The sequence below is a fragment of the Conger conger genome, chromosome 12, assembly GCF_963514075.1.
Source record: "Conger conger chromosome 12, fConCon1.1, whole genome shotgun sequence".
In the NCBI taxonomy this organism is placed as follows: domain Eukaryota; kingdom Metazoa; phylum Chordata; class Actinopteri; order Anguilliformes; family Congridae; genus Conger; species Conger conger.
Genome location: NC_083771.1, coordinates 45,117,325 through 45,123,247, shown reverse-complemented (window position 1 = coordinate 45,123,247; position 5,923 = coordinate 45,117,325). Strand labels below are relative to the sequence as shown.

Below are 5,923 nucleotides of genomic sequence, written 5' to 3'. Positions count from 1 at the left end.
GTCCAATTCACATAAATGATCATTTGTGTATACAGCCATGAATATGGTAAATAGTACACATGGTAAATAGGCCAAGTCAGTATGTATGGCATGTCAAACTATATGCGTGTAAGGTAAACAACTACAACACAGTACAACAGGAGGGACGATCTCAAGATAAACAAGCTGTGGTTTTGTATTTTGACCATAAATTGTCTGTCTGTAACATTATGTTTTTTTAAGGCAGATAACCTTAATCTTTAGACTTAAGCCTGATTTATACTTCTGTGTCGAATCTACACAGAGGCTACGACACGTAGTTACATTTCTGGGGAGGTGCGCATCAGGCTACGCCGTGGGCTACGGTGTAGGGAATGCAGCTATGCGTAGAAGTATAAATCAGGCTTTAGACACAGAATAATACCATTTTCTTAATTGTAATCTAGTTGTGCGTTGTGGCAACATGTTGCACTGCCAATCAACAAATTCAGCTAATCAATTGATAACTGATATCTTGGATAAAAATGAACAAATGAAATAAAACGCATGCATTTTACATGTTGGATATGTGAGGGGTTTTAACTGATGCGCTCATTTTCGGTATTGAGACTGGTGAATGTTAAATGAAGGTGTTAGCCGTTAAAACCGCTGGATTTGGAAAACGTCTTTTATTTAAACTGACACGAAAGTGTTAAACACTAATTGTAAATGTGACCATCTCTGAGAAATGTGTTGTACTTGTGCTGACTGTGGAAATCACAAGGCCGAACTGTGGGATTCTCTTTAAGGTTTTTATTGTGTATGTCTTTACAGAGAAAGGGGAGCGAACTGTGGAAGATTTTTGGTTGATCGTCTTGCCTTTTGAATCTTTATTTTTGGCCTTTTGGGTTAGTTTACAGATGTATGCATACTGTAAGTATCCTTTGGAAATATTGCTAACATTTGGTACACTTCATATATGTCTGATATTTCTCAGATATTACTCACTATTACTAAAATTGCTTCAAATTGAAGAGAACATCTTGCATGTGGGGTATTCTAGCTGCCAACTGTGGTATGCTAGCTTGCAAGTTGATGTATTCTTCAAGGGTTCTGATTGTATCTGTATGGTTACACTAGGACTCAGAACTGTACTGTCCTCTCAGGTCCTCTTCATACTTGTGTTTGATCTGAACTTTGTTGTACGTCGCTCTGGATAAGAGCGTCTGCTAAATGCCATGTAATTTAATGTAATGTAATGTAATGTAATGTTTATGCAATATTGCCATTTTGTGCTATATTTTGACCATTTTTGTCACTTGGATTGTAGATAAGCGGGAAAGAGAAGAGTAAGTACAAACTACTTGAAATAAATTCACTTGCCTCAATTAGGAGTGCATTAATTTGGTCTACATCATTTTAAGCATATTCTTTGATGTTGCTTTTGGTTATTACAATATTTCAGAATAGACCATGTGAAAAGCTTCATTTTTCAAATGTTTTAGTTGTATATTCTTAGATGTTAAATATAAAATCAAGATATAGTGAAAACCCTTCTAAATTAGGGGAATTAATTGTGTCTGAATCTTTAATTTGTTTTCACTGTTTGTTGCAATATTGTCATTTGATTTTTACTCAGAATAAGACATGAATTGATGCGCATTGCCCAGAGCTGCCGAAGACTATGCCAATCTCCAGCATCATCTCGGCATGATCAGGTGTCAGAGACCGAGTGGGATCTGGGGTGGGGGGGTGGGGGGAAAACGAGCTCAATCTGGGCCATGACTGGATCTCTCAAGATCCCAAACAAACCTCAAAATCAACCAGGAAGTTAACGGCTTTAAAGGTACAATAGGTCATTTCGGACTTCTAACGGAGAGGAATCGCAGCAACAAACACGCTGAAATCACAACACTGTTTATCCCAACACCGTTTATCTCTGTGAATGGGCTGACCTTGAAACGCCATTGGCTGTGGTAATTAGAACCAATTTTCAACCAATGAGCTTGAATTATTGTACAGCTATACAATGTTTTGGTACAGAGTGCCGGCCCGTCAACTGTATATTTTGAAAAACGAATTTAAGGACTGAAAACACAGGCAGAGGGTGAGTCAACATGTCAGTGAGCCTTTTTCAATGATAGGAAGGGATTTACAGTGGTCTTGTAGCAATGCTTTAACACAAATCTTACCTATTGTACCTTTTAAAATGTAGTGAATATGGTTGGAAATGACTTGAACAAAGATTTCTGCATAAGTGCAGAATTAATGTTCTGAAGTATCTTCTGTGGTCAAAGATGGCCCAATATACTCACCCATCTCACAAGCACAGCAGAAGACTCTTATCCTTGCAAAGCCATGGTGTATAAAGTACTGAAAACAGAGGAATGAATACTTATTCTTTTGGAAATAAATTAGAAATTATACATATATGGCTGTATAGATTCTATTTAACCACGAAAAGAATATTTGCCACATTTCAGGATTAAAATAAAAATAATCTCAATACTTGTATTTATTTTTATACAGTACGTGTATGTGTGTATATATGCATGAATATAGATTTTTATTTTATTTTTTTCACTCACTCAGTGGGAACTTCATTAGGTATTTATTAGAATAATTTTTTTGACTTATGTTTTCTGCTGCTGTAGCCTAACCACTTAAAGGTTTGATGCATTGTGTGTTCAGAGATGCTCTTCTGCATACCACTGTTGTAATGTGTGGACAACAAACACGCTGAAACCACAGCACTATTTATCCCAACACCCAACAATCATGCCACGGTCAAAATCACTGAGATCACATTTTTCCCCATTCTGATGGTTGATGTGAACATTAACTGAAGCTCCTGACCCATATCTGCATGAGTGTATGCATTGCACTGCTGCCACTTGATTGGCTGATTATACACTCACTGAGCACTTTATTATGAAAAATTTTACTTTATTACACCGACTTATTCATGTGATTATCTAATCAGCCAATTGTGTGGCAGCAGTGCAATGCATGCAATCATGTAGGAGCTCTGGAGCTTCAGTTAATGTTCACATCAACCATCAGAATGAGGAAAAAATTACTTTGACCATGGAATGATTGTTGGTGGCAGAGGTTTGAGTATCTCAGAAACTGCTGCTCTCCTGGGATTTTCATGCACACTAGTGTCTAGAGTTTGCAAAGAATGGTGCAAAAAACTAAAAAAAGTGAGCAACAGTTCTGCAGACAGTAATGTCTTGTTAATGAGAGACGTCAGAGGAGAATGGCCAGACTGGTCAAAGCTGACAGGAGGGTGACATTTACTCAAATGACCATACATTACAACAGTGGTATGCAGAAGAGCATCTCTGAACATACAATGCATCATAATGCTAAGTGAATAGGCTACAGCAGTAGTAGTCTAAAAAAACAAATACCAAATACCTAATAAAGTGCTCACTGACTGACATTTGATATAAACATTATAATTGTCATTATAGATCATAATGTTATTATGCACACATGGTAAAGTCATTCATGTTTTCAAATAAATAAATAAAAAATAATAATAATCCTGCGACACTGACCCAAATTAAAATCCATGCGTCTGCAATTCTTTGAATATTCAGATGTTCCAACTCATCCTTTAGTTCACATTTAGGTTTCGAACTTGTTCTTGTTCAGAAGTTTCAGGTATAATTTCAATATTGTTTCTCTTTGTAGACACCACAAGCAGAAGCAGTAGAGATGGACCCTCTCTCTCCACCTGAGCAGAGTACAGCACAAAGGCAGGAGGTATTTATCTGTGAGTCTGTCTGTCCACCAGGGGGCCTTGCTGCAGTCCTCAACATGCCTAATTGCAGTTTCTAGTGGAGAAACACATCAAAGAAGTCACATTTGCAAAGCATTCTTGGAAATATGTTACCCAGGCCAATTGTTATGATTCCGTACAGCAGTGTAGGTAAGCTTAATTTTATCTCATCTAGTATTTTTGGAACGGAATGGAGTGTAGCTGGATCAAGGGTGAAAAAACAAGATCTACCATGACTGGATCTTTTGAGCAAGACAATGATCCAAAGCAAATTTCAAAATCAACCAAGAAATGGTCGACTGACTGAAACATTTAGTTAACTGACCATGAAAATGCTCAAGACTTAAACCCAATTGACAGATTCTGTGGTCAAACATCCCCCAATAAACTCACCCATCTCATAACACACTGTCGAAGACTCAGTAATGTTATCCTTGGTAGCCATGGTGTATAAAATACCGAAAAGGTGTGAATATTTATAGCACCATATGGAGTTACATGAGAGTATATTCAGTACGCATGATATTTAATTTGTATAGGCTTGTTCATCTTCAAGGGTCAGAATAATATTGTGGTGCACTGTATATTATACACGCTGCATGATTCCTGTGAAAGGCTGTTTCCTTTAAATTCCAAATTAAGTCATTGTTGAATATGTTATTATGTGTGCACAGAAACATTGAGTGTTTTATGAACTCTGTTAGAGTTCAATAACACTGAATATTTAACAGTTCAGCGCACTGATCAGACTGAACTCCACGGCTGGGATGACTGTCATCCTGTTTATCACATAACTTTGTCATCAGGTAAGACGGAGGTAATCTTCATCCCTGCTCTAACCTCTCCCTTTTCCGATTTTCCCATCTCACTAGGGGATACCACAGTGACCTCATCCCCTAGTGCAAGAAACCTTGGAGTGGTGATGGACAACAGGCTGTCCTTCTCTGAGAACATCGCTACGGTGACCCGGGCGTGCAGGTTCTTCCTGTACAACATCCGGAGAATCCGACCCTTTCTCACCACCTACTCCACTCCTTGTCCAAGCAATGGTCCTGTCCCGCCTGGACAATTGCAATTCTCTGCTGGCTGGCCTTCCAGCATCTGCCATCAGACCCCTACAACTGATCCAGAATGCTGCAGCCCGTCTGGTATTCAATGTTCCCAGACATTCACATGTCACCCCCCTGCTCAGCAACCTCCGCTGGCTGCCTGTTATGGCTCGCATCAAATTTAAAACTTTGGTGCTCGCATACCAGGCAGTTAAGGGATCAGCCCCTATATATATATTCAATCACTCATCAAGACCTATACACCAGCAAGACCCCTCCGTTCTACCACTTCGTGCCGTCTGGCGCCTCCCGCTCGTCACACCTGCACTTCCTGCTCACGACTGCTGTCTGTCCTGGTCTCACGGTGGTGGAATGACCTCCCGGTGGATGTCAGAACAGCAGAGTCTCTGACCTCTTTCAAGCGCAGACTGAAGACCCATCTCTTCAGGCTACACCTTTCCCTCCCCAACTCACCACCATGATTAGCGTTAGACTGTAATGGCACTTATGTATAGATATTGTTACTTGTATAGGTATTGTTGTTTTCATTGGCTGTTGTATTGTTGCATTCTAGCTGCCAACTGTGGTATGCTAGTTTGAAAGTTGATTGTACTCTTCAAGGGTTCTGATTTTCTGTATGTTTACACTAGGACTCGGAACTGTACTGTCCTCTCAGGTCCTCTTTGCACTTGTTCTTGGGTTTGATTTGCACTTTGTTGTACGTCGCTCTGGATAAGAGCGTCTGCTAAATGCCATGTAATGTAATGTAATGGTTCCACGGTGGTGGAATGACCTCCCGGTGGATGTCAGAACAGCAGAGTCTCTGATCTCTTTCAAGCGCAGACTGAAGGCTCATCTCTTCAGGCTACACCTTTCCCTCCCTAACTCACCACCATGATTGTATTGTTGTACTCGGGCTATTCTAGCTGCCAACTGTGGAATACTAGTTTGGAAGTTGATGTATTCTTCAAGGGTTCAGATTATATCTGTATGGTTACACTAGGACTCGGAACTGTACTGTCCTCTCAGGTCCTCTTCGCACTTGTACTTGTGTTTGATCTGCACTTCGTTTTACGTCGCTGTAATGTAATCTGTGTTATTGTTTTAGAAATGTTTTTTTTTTATCTCA

General features: G+C 39.6%; 1 long non-coding RNA gene across 1 annotated transcript; it reads left to right on the top strand.

Moving 5' to 3' along the window:
* The first annotated feature begins 473 nt into the window (after positions 1-473).
* LOC133141644 (uncharacterized) lies at positions 474-1,676 on the top strand. Its single transcript, XR_009710104.1, has 3 exons — positions 474-891; positions 1,289-1,307; positions 1,598-1,676. It is a non-coding gene; the product is annotated as an uncharacterized LOC133141644 (long non-coding RNA).
* Positions 1,677-5,923: the final 4,247 nt, after the last annotated feature.